This window comes from Crocodylus porosus, unplaced genomic scaffold, assembly GCF_001723895.1.
Source record: "Crocodylus porosus isolate Cpor-Errol unplaced genomic scaffold, CroPor_comp1, whole genome shotgun sequence".
Classification (NCBI taxonomy): domain Eukaryota; kingdom Metazoa; phylum Chordata; order Crocodylia; family Crocodylidae; genus Crocodylus; species Crocodylus porosus.
The window spans coordinates 120,898,065-120,909,015 of NW_017728943.1; the positions used below are offsets into that span (position 1 = coordinate 120,898,065).

General features: G+C 41.4%; 1 long non-coding RNA gene across 1 annotated transcript in view; it reads left to right on the top strand.

The window, feature by feature from the left end:
* The first annotated feature begins 3,030 nt into the window (after positions 1-3,030).
* LOC109320131 overlaps positions 3,031-10,951 on the top strand; it is a 20,615-nt gene continuing 12,694 nt past the window's right edge. The window contains exon 1 of the long non-coding RNA XR_002103724.1: positions 3,031-3,043. This is a non-coding gene — a long non-coding RNA (uncharacterized LOC109320131). The remainder of the gene's footprint in view (positions 3,044-10,951) is intronic.

Here is a 10,951-nt window from a genome sequence, read left to right on the forward strand (position 1 = left end):
TGGGGGAGAGTCTGCGATTTAGTATAAGAAAAGCTGTGGCAAGGCTGGGAAAGGAACAAAGTCCTTGGCAGTGTTTCTTTCTTATCGGGTGCAAGATGCAAGCTGTGCATGTCTAACAATACTCCATTTCTAACAGGTTCATCCTTAAAAGATGCCCATTCTCAGAAATCATTACACATAAATAGTTAGCACAAATGTGGCTTTTAACATGCTTGTGAAATCTGCAGGGACTGATGCTGGTTTCTTGAAGTAGGGAGGAAATATGCTCTTTACCAAGCGCTAAAGAACGGCTGCACAGATGCTCAATAATTAAGTTGTTCATGGACTCCTACATGCTTGTAAGGTACATAAGGGTTGTGTAGTGCCTGCCAAGTTCTTTAGGCAGTAATAGTTCATGACACTCTGGAGACATCTGCCAGATGCTGACAAAACATTCTGAAGTTCCTATTTCAGCATATAATTTTTAAAATACTTCTAACACTGGATTTAGGATGCCAAAAAGTATTTAGATACAAAATATAATGCAAACTATAGACCAAACAGGAAACTTTAGATCCTTCTCCTTTTTGAAGATATGATATGAATAGGAGTATTAGGAAAGTTTCCAGATTAAGCAAAAGAGAAAAAAAAGCCATAGTTTTACTATCCCATATGTTAAAATGAAGCAACCAATTAGCATAAATTTGGCAAAGATAAATTTTCTAACTCTTCCCACACATTCCAAGGTGCAAATTGATTGCAGCATTTACCAGCTTTTGGGGGTGGAGGGTGGGGGTTGAATTTCTGAAAACTCTTGCTTTGATTGGAAAGACAGTGTTGTTATTAACTGTATCAGCAATCTGCTCAGCCCAAATTTACACAGGCTTCTGGAAATATATTTTTTTGAGACGCTTAAGAAAAGGCATTTGCATTGTCACTCTTATGCTAGCATTACTCTATATGCTCACATATTGCATGCACCATTGCCTGAAAAATCAGCCCTCAAAAATTGGAGTGTAGGGATTAGTTGGGAAACATTTTAATTTACAGGAATAATAGCATGGATACACTGTGCTGTAATGGCTGCCACTTCTCTCCAGCACAGCAAGCAGCAGGGTCAGAGTGCAGTGTTAACTCTTTCACAGCTGCTGCTGAATTGACAGTAACTTTTGGGTGAGCAGCCAAAGGATGCTGCCAATTCAGCAGCGGCTCTGAAATGGTTAATACTTTAACTTTTGCCTGAAGAAGCCATTGAGCTGGCTGAGAGTGAGTGAGCGAGCTGCTGCATGCAGTCAGCTCTCTACTGTAACTCTGGAAAAATCTTTCTTTCCTACATTCGGTTTTCTTAAAAAAAAGATTGTGTCTTACCTGGGGGTTTATGGTTAGGGATCTCCATAAAGTGCACCAGAAGTACCCCCTGCAGTAGCTCCTTTAATGCTTTTCATTTTGCTGATTGCCCTACTCCCTGCCACCCTGATTGGCAGAGGGGCCCTGCTGACAGAGCTATTTGCTGCTGATTACTGGGGAAGTAAAAACTGTGGCATATTTAAAACCTCTGCCAGTTGGGGGGTAGGGAGGGAAACCCCTGCTGCAGGGGGCATTTCCAGTGCAATTTATGAAGATCCCTACTTTCAGTATATGAGAAAATACAGTGTATTCTTTTACTAACTCAATCACTTTCATAATGGTTATTTTATACCTATCCTTCTTGTGGGCAAAATGAGTTGTGTTGGAAAGGTTGCCACAGTTACCTACCTATGGAGACAATCAACTGCTTTCCATTATTTATAGGTACAAGTTCAACAAAAAGAAAATCTGTTTTGTAAAATATTTTCAAAGTGTCAAGCATTTGAATGTACATTGCCTCCCTAATTGAAAGACCAGAATTTCTAATATCTTTGGGAGGTCAGGAAGCACAATGTAGAGCCATAAGGAGAAATATGCTGCCTCTCAAATAGGCTTTACGTAGGGAAAGTACCAAGGAATCGCTGTTAAGGACAGAATCCCTCTACCAACCCAAGAGCAGGCAGCCCTTTCACTCTAGCTATTCCAGCTTTCAGTTTGGAATAAGAGAAGAGTGTGCCAAGCAAAGTTCAGTTGATTTGTTAGACCCATATAATGGTGATTGAGACAGCGTGGTGGTAAGTGTAGTATTTCTATTTTCACTGCTCACCTCATTGTATCATTATGTTCAAAATTAAATATTTTCCTCTTCAGTTTCATATGTGTAACCATTGGTTATACAGGAGTTTTGGTCACTGAGTATCTAACTACTGCACAGTTTCAGGGTTCTCATCTAGAGTTTTGACAAAGGCTTGTAATATAGTAATCTTCGCATCCAGGTTAAGATTTTGAGTCCCTTCCCCATGTGTTGGGAGCTTTTAGATCCAGGCTTTAAGACCAGGCCCATTTCTACTTGAAATATATTAAGCAGCTGTTGAAGTCCTAGGAATGCCACATAAGCAATAGCATTATTTCCTCTCTACCAAAGCCTTTTGATGCACAGGATTTGTCTCAATAAATGCTGCCCCCAACTCCTATGCCAAAGGGTAAGAACATGCAAGCAGCATCATTTGCTCACGGAAAAATGAACAGATCTTGTACTAGTCACTGAAATGAAGTTATAATGCTTAGAAGGCAGGATATGTTTATCTTCCTCACCTTTGCTGGTAGGTGCCACTGTTATTTGCTGCTATTTTTTTTTTTCTATTTTGGCTCCTGCCCACCCCCAACATCTGACTGCAGGCAGCCAGGGCACGGTGCGGGGGGCATCTCTAGTACAGAATACTTTATACAGAAATAAAGACATAGAGGAGCAACCCATATTGTGGGTTACTGTTGTATACTACACTCTGGTAGTGGTCTTGCCCATATCTCCTCCACCACTGGTCATGTATGGACTCCCCAGCAAGCCTGTGCTCCCCACCACCCAACACACCCTCCATCCACTGCGCCCACCACGGTATTGGTGTTCTGAACTGCCAAGCACAGCGGCACCACCAGAATGGTAAGTCTGTAACTATGTTTGGAGTGTGGCACCTCTTAAAAGTTCAGTATTTCAGAGGTAACCTTCTTATTTCTTATAATTGACATTGCTATTCCGGAAACACAACGAATAGTGCAGGCAGATGCTGCATGCCAGACACACCCCTGAGGACAGGCAGCATCCCAGGTGATATATAGGTAATATCAGAGAAATTTTATTTCTAATGGGGGAGAGGGCAGGAGGGTGGTGTTAGGACTGTGGTCCAAAACCCCATGCTCTTCTTCTTTCTTCCCTTTCCTTCCCTGCAGAAGACTTTTGAGATCAGAAATTGAAAAGGATCAATAAGGAAAGCATCAAGACTCCACACCCAGTTGAAGCAAGTTATTTAGTAATAGTGTAATTGTTAAATAGTTTCTAGTGTATGTAATAAGTAGTGTATAGTTGTATAGATATAGATAGTGTACAGAATATATTCTCAGAAGTCTACGAGAGTATTGGCCTAACTCTAAACATCAGGAAAACACAAATCCTTTACCAACCTGCTCCAAATGGAGAAACAACTCCCTCCTCCATTCAAATCAATGGAGAATTGCTGGAAAGCGTGGATCATTTTGCCTATCTTGGAAGCCACCTTTCATCAAAGGCAGACATCAGTGTGGAAATACAACAATGTGTGAGTGTAGCCTTTGGACGTCTGAGTAAGAGAGTCTTCTTAAATCACGACATCCTTGTTGAAACGAAGCCACTGTCATTCCAACTTTGCTGTATGGCTCAGAAACTTGGACCACATACAGAAAACATCTCAAGAGCTTGGAAAAGTACCACCAATGGTGCCTTCACAAGATCCTTTGGACTAGCTGGGAGGATAGATGCACAAACATCAGTGTCTAGGCTGAAGCAAATTCCAACAGCATTGAGGCCATGATTGTCCAAAACCAACTTCACCAGGCAGGTCATGCTGCTCGCATGACTGACTCCCACCTTCCAAAGAGAATCTTTTTCATACAGCTGAAAGAAGGTCAGCAAAGTAGAAGAGGGAAAAGAAAGTGCTTTGAAGACACCCTGAAGGCAAACGTGAAGAGGTGTAACATTGACATCAACACTTGGGACACCCTTGCTCAGAGCCGACCAAAATGGAGGAAGCCTCTTTGGAAGGGACCTCAACATTTTGAAACAGCTCATCGACAGGCAGACGAGAAAAAGAGGAATAGAACGCCAGAACATCTAACGCAGCAACACAGTGCCCATCCCTCCTGGAAACACCTGTCCTCACTACAACGAGACATGTGGATCTAGAACTGGGCTATGGAACCACCTGCGGACTTGCTATTAAGATCCTTGGAAGACTTGTTCATGAGTGATCACCCACCATTATCATCATATAGACAGTGTATATAGATAGCGTTTCGATAAACAGTACTGTATATATAGGTGCTGGGGAGGAAAATTCTGACTTTTTTCCTCCTTTTTTTCTATTTTCCTATTAAATTATTTTTTTAACATTTTATTTTATTAAATTTATTTATCTAATTTTTTTAATAATGCCTTTTTTGATTAAAAAATGTAAACACACATTTTTTAAATAAAGATTTGAAATCATGTATATGTGTGCCATATTTCCTTTCATAGGCAGATTGGCATGCATGGCAGTCTGTGCAGTTTAGGGTTGGGTGGGTTGGGACAGGTGATGACTGTGCCCACCTGCCTTAGCGTGGGAATTGAGCCTTTGCTTAGGGGCCTTTATGGACTGATTGCATGATCGGAAAGATTTGCAGGGTAGACTGTTATGGGAGGTCCAATGCCTGTGTTACCCCCAGTCCTAATGTACAGTGATCCTGGCAAGCTGAGCCTCTCTGAGGATGCAATACCTTTCTGCAAGAAAGACTTATCCACCTCCTCCCCGCCCCCACACACAAAGCACCCCATCCCAAACCAGACAGATAAGAAAAAGCAGCAAGCATCATACTGGGAGAACATGGGAAAGCCTTCCTTGAAAGAGGGCATTTAGCAACTCTTCCATGCATCATGAACCTGATGCTTGGATTTGTTTTATGCATGACCTCCAGAACACCCTCCACCCACGTGTGCTTTCCCTCGACTGGGCCAGAGGGCAGGCTGCAGCAGCTGCGGGCACGCATGCTTGGCACTGTAGTGGTCTGGTTGCCGGCCAGGTAGGTGGATTAATGTCTCCATCAGGTGCAATCCCCATCAGGTGGTCTCCATCAGGTGGGATCCCCAGTACCTAAGGAATATTAATGCACCTCTAGACCACAATGGCACCACCCACCTGATGCTGCTACTCAGCTGTTTGATGCTCAGCTTTGCAAATAGCTCCTCAGTTGGTGCTCAGCTTTGCAAATAGTTTCACGAAAGACAGGAGTCAAATGATTCATTGTCTTTTACATAACAATCCTTTAATGTTTTTATTGACCCTTTTATTTTTCTTTTCATTAGTAAAACCATGAGTGAGTTACTTTTGTATGAATCCAAGCATTCACAGTGAGAACCCACCCACCACCCCTGCGGGGCAGGGACAAAAAATAAGGCAAGGTGGGGTTCAAACAAGTCAATAAAATGTTCATAAAATTAGCCAGTTTCAAGTGAATACTTTTGCATGTAGCTGAAATAAATTTAAATGCTATTTTGTTTGGTAAATCACAATAAATTTAAATGGTATTTCCAATCATAAATCACAATAAATTTAAATGTTATTTTGATTGGTAAATCACAGTACATTGAAACGTTATTTTGACTGTAAAATCACAATAAATTGAAATGTGATTAGGGAGGGTTGGAAGGCCCACCAAGTAGTGGGGAAACAAGGATACAGTTTTCATGAGATAGTAACCTCTGAGAATGGGGTGGAATATCTTAATTTGGAAATGAAGATACCAGTCACTTAAAGGAGGGAGGGCCTTCGGCCAAGCACCACGCGGGGCACTGAGAATGTTATTTTGATTGGAAAATCACAATAAATTGAAATGTTATTTTGACTGGAAAATGACATTAGATTAAAATGTTACTTGGATTGGAAAATCACAATAAATGGAAATGGTATTTTGATTGGAAAATCACAATTGACTGAAATGTCATTAGGGAGGGTTGGAAGGCCCACCATGCCACAGGGAAGCAAGGATGCAGTTTTTGATGGGACTGTAACCTCTGAGAATGGGGTGAATATCTTACTTCTGAAATTAAGAAGATGCCAGTCACTTAAGGAAGGGAAGGTGTTTGGCCAAGCACCATGCTGGATGCTAAGAGAATATTATTTCCATTGGAAAATCACAATAGATTAAAATTTTATTTTGACTGTAACTTCACGATTGAAATCTGATTAGAGAGGGTTGGAAGGCCCACCAGAAGCAATGATACAGTCTTTCATGTATTTGAGCAAATCCTCCAATGTTCATTTGCTGAGACTTGTCAGGATGGTGACCCACCAGCCAGTGGGGGACATTGCCATTGGTAGTCAAGTGGGTGCAGTACTGTGTATATGGGTTGGAAGGCCCACCATGCAGTGGGGAAGCAAGGATGCTGTCTTTCATGGGACTTTAATCTGTGAGAATGGGCAGGGATACCTTAATTTGGAAATGAAGAAGATACCAGTCACTTACAGAAGGGAGGGCCTTTGGCCAAGCACCATGCTGGGCGCTAAGAGAATATCACTTTGATTGAAATGTTCCTTTGATCGGAGAATCACAATAAATGGCAATGGTATTTTGTTTAGAAAATCACAATAAATGGAAATTAAAATAAATGGGGGGGGGGCTTTGCCAGGAGGGCCCTGAGCACCCTGATGGGCTTACTTACCACACACGGTGCTGGGGTCCATGCAGGCTGCATTGCTCCAGGCTGCCCCGCATGGCAGGCAGTGTGCTTCAGCACCGGGGCAAGGGGCAGCCATCGAGACTGGCCTCTTTGGGGGACCCAAGTCTCTGATTGCCTCGTGCCCTGTCCTCCTTTTTTTTCTGCGGGTTATATGATATCCAGGTATCAAATTTTGAGCCAGTGCTGCATAACATTTTTTTGTTTCCAGCTTTGAGACATTGCAAGACACACGTGCAGGCTCATCTGGATGCTGCTACTGAATCCATTCATAGCCTCTGACAAAGCAGGCTCTAGTCTATGAAAGGTCATGCCTCTTCTGCCCAGTGATGTATATAATAACACAGTAAAGCTTGTATAAAAATCTAAAGAAGGGGAATAATATTGCTGTTCCTTTAATAGAATGAAGCATGATTAAACAGCAACCTACTCACTTTTCCAGGACTGTTCTGTTATGAGATTAGCAGTGTACTTTGTTTGGAGTTCTTTTTACTCTGCATGGATTACGATAGGAAGATACAGATAATGAGAACACACTTATGGAAAGATAAATAAGGAGGCACTTCTGAACAGCAGTCATATTGAGCAGGCTTGTGGGGATCTGTCGCTAAGTTTACGACAGAGTGAGTTTTGCAATTCAGGACAGAGAAGTAAGACTAATAAAATGCTACTTTCCTCTCTTCTTTTATTTTCACAGTGAGATTCTTGCCAGCTTCACCTCTGCCCTGGGATGTAACTACATAGCTTTTCTGAGGCCTCTATCAGTGCACAGAGTTTAGTGCATGAACACAAATCCTAGTATTATGGGAGTTGAGAGGTCTTGGGAATGCAGACTAAATTGGCTTCAAGAGAAAAGGCAATTGTTAAAGGATTGCATTACAAAAACACAGACCACCTAAGAGTATAAGTCTTGAAGTATGCTACAAAGCAAGCTGATTGTGTCGGCTGAATTTACTGTAAGATGGTTGGGGCAGGACATTGTCTTCTATTGGGTGATTCTGATTTCCATTTAAAATAGGCAGAATGCACACTGCTCTCTGTTCCTTCCTGTCTTTGTACAGGGCTCAGTGAAGCCTTGACTCTTTAAGTGGGTTATCTAGGAGCTACTATGATGGAAATTATAACAAATACCTTAGTTTCCTATAAAGGGAAACTAAGAGGGAAAAGCCACCTAGCAGGCATATAAATGAGAGTCAGATACCTAAATATCATTGTGGATCTGGGCCTTAGGGCTCAGGTTGGGAAAAGGAGCCAACACTCTAGGATACTATTTTTACAGCTGTAGTATGAATTTTTGCTTTATTTATTATGTTTAAATGATAATAGTATTGAATTGATCAACCTCTATGATTGATTAATAACTAAAACTCCATTTTGTGCTTGTTCCCCCCTTGACATGAATAGATGAACTTTGTATGCCCTGTGTATGTGAGTGTCTGTGTGAGAGGGTGAATGGTGAAAGAATGGTAACTATTTGCATGAAAACAGAAGAAGATTTAACTGAGGGTATAAGCAGTTACCAGACAGTAAACTAATTAAGCTAATTAATGTATGGCTGAAGAACTCATCTGCAATCAAGTTCAAAGAAGATAGTGAGAAGAAGGAATTATGCACATCTTGCCTGCCATTTGAACTACACAATGCTTCAAGAACATAATGCTTCAAGGCAGATACCAACTACACAATGACTGGACTGGCCTCATCAAAGATACAGTAGAATGACCATCCAGTGCTAATACTGAGTAACATCTGCTAGTAACTATAACATCTTACCAGAGTGGTTTTGTCTGTACGTCCATGTATGTCTGTTTGTATGTATGCTTGTGTTTGCCTTTGTATGACTGCCCAGGCTTATGTATCTGCTTCATGAAACCAATAAACACGGTGTTTTGCCTTACTCCCCTTTTTAAGGTTTTGCTCTTAATTTGAGCTATTGGCAATTTTAAGTAACACAGCTACTGAGGACCTTTACACTGATTTTATTTTCTTTATTTTTTCTGAGTAGGCACAAACCCTCAATGGCAGAACTAGCAATATAGTAAGTAAAGTAAAAATTATGTTGATTGTGTTTCATCCCCAAATTAGTGTCACTTCTGTTCTCTGTAACATACACAATCTATGTTATAGTTTATGTGGCACGTACCTAGGATATAATGTGAAATGCTAGAAGTTTGTGTTCTTGGCTGCTTAAATAACAATGTTTGTTTGGCAAGTTCAAGAAAGGAATAAAAATATTTTAGTTATAATTCCCAGCAATACTGAAATAACCTTAGTTTCTGTAACAGACACCTCATTAGGACACCACTTTAGCAGCCAGGGTTTTATGCATCTGAAATAGGGTGGATGTTATTATCCAGAGTCAATACGTATTCTATCTATTGACCTCTCCTTTTGAGAAGGGATGAATTGCTTATAAAATGAAGGGCTACATCACTCACAGTGACACAGAGATGAAGTTCTATTTGGCAGCCTATATGCAGTAATTGCCAACATAAATACCACATTTTCTCACATTTAACATGCATCTTTTTACCAAAATCCAGCTGCTGGAAATTGGAGTCTACATAGTAAAGGAGGAAATATGTTTATAGCAGCTTCTGCCTTTGCAGAGTGGGGGCAGGGGATTGAAAGTAATGCTACACACAGCGCCTTTAGCTGCTGACTGTGGTCACTTTCTCTTTCTGGCAGAGCCTCCCACTAGAGAAGCTGCTACTGGGTTACTTACTGTTACTTACCAGTATTTTCAAGGAAAGATCTTTTGTCTTTCACTCTGCCATTCAAAAACGTGACGGGCACATCTACACGGGACATTGACTGCGGAGCTGACTAATTAGCTCCGTAGTAAAGTGGTGCTCTTAACACATGCAACTCTTATTAGATTGCAGTAATAGACTAATAAACACTCCTGCAGGGTAATCTGGCTAAACACAAGTAGTAGCCTGCGGTGGCATTTTTCATGCACTGCAGTGCACACATAGACAGTGACCCAGGGCTGGCTGCGGCACGAGGGTGCTTTAGTGTGGGGCTGCCTGCCAGCTAGCCCCATACTGGAGTACCCTTGTGCCCTAGCCAGCCCCTCCACAGCACAGTGAACCAGGTCACAGCTGCCCAAAGCTGGCAGCTTTCTCCAAGGTCCCCTGCCAGCCCAGAGTTGCTCTGACTGGGCTCCATGTGCAGCAAGGGTTCTGTCTGAGGCACGAGGGTGGGGGGGTAGTGTGAGGGCTACACACTCGTGCTCCTACCAACTCCCCCCACCATCCTGCTTGCACATGGAGCCCAATTGGAGCAACCATGGGTTGGCAGGCTGATGCCCTGGGTCCCCTGCCAGCCTGGGCTGCTCTGACTGAGCTCCACGTGTTGTGCACAAATAAACTACTCCTGAGTTTTTTCCTCTTGGGTACATGTTCAAAGAGCATGCTGGAAGCAAAAAAATCCAGAGCAATAAGCTTCAGACTTTATTTGGGCACATTAATTGCATGTGTAGACATGCCCGGTGTGCATCTAATTTAGGGATATGTTATATGTAAGAAAATATGGTATTTAATGGCAGTTTGTTCTGGATAGCAGGAGATTGTAAGTAACAAGATTGAGAAACCCCCGGAATAACTACACCAAATTTTAGTATATATATTTTAATATATATATTATATATAAAATATACAACTTTAATATATGTTAAAATTATATTGTATATAGTTTTATAAATTTAAATTGATATAGAAACAGAACAATTCTTTTTCTCCAGCTGCAGATGGTACCAAAAGCTGCCTTAAATAGACATAGAGGAAGAAATAAGTAGCAAACCTAGATATATTCCCATATGGAACATCCAAGTAATATAAATCTCACAGATAAATCATGGCCTATTAGGTAGATAGTCTGAAGTGGTTTAATTTTATTCTTCATATCCTGAGGTTTTATTTTTCTCAAAACATCTCTCTAGACATTAAATGTCTGTGATGATAAACAAGTGTACGCCAAATGTTAGCTTCCATCAGCAGACAGCACAGTGGGTCCTATATAACTCATTTTATTTTTTCATAGATTTCATAGACATTAGGGCTGGAAGGGACCTTGGGAGATCATCGAGTCCAGCCCCCTGCCCAAAGGGCAGGAAGTCAGCTGGGGCCATAGGATCCCAGCAAGATAAGCATCCAATTT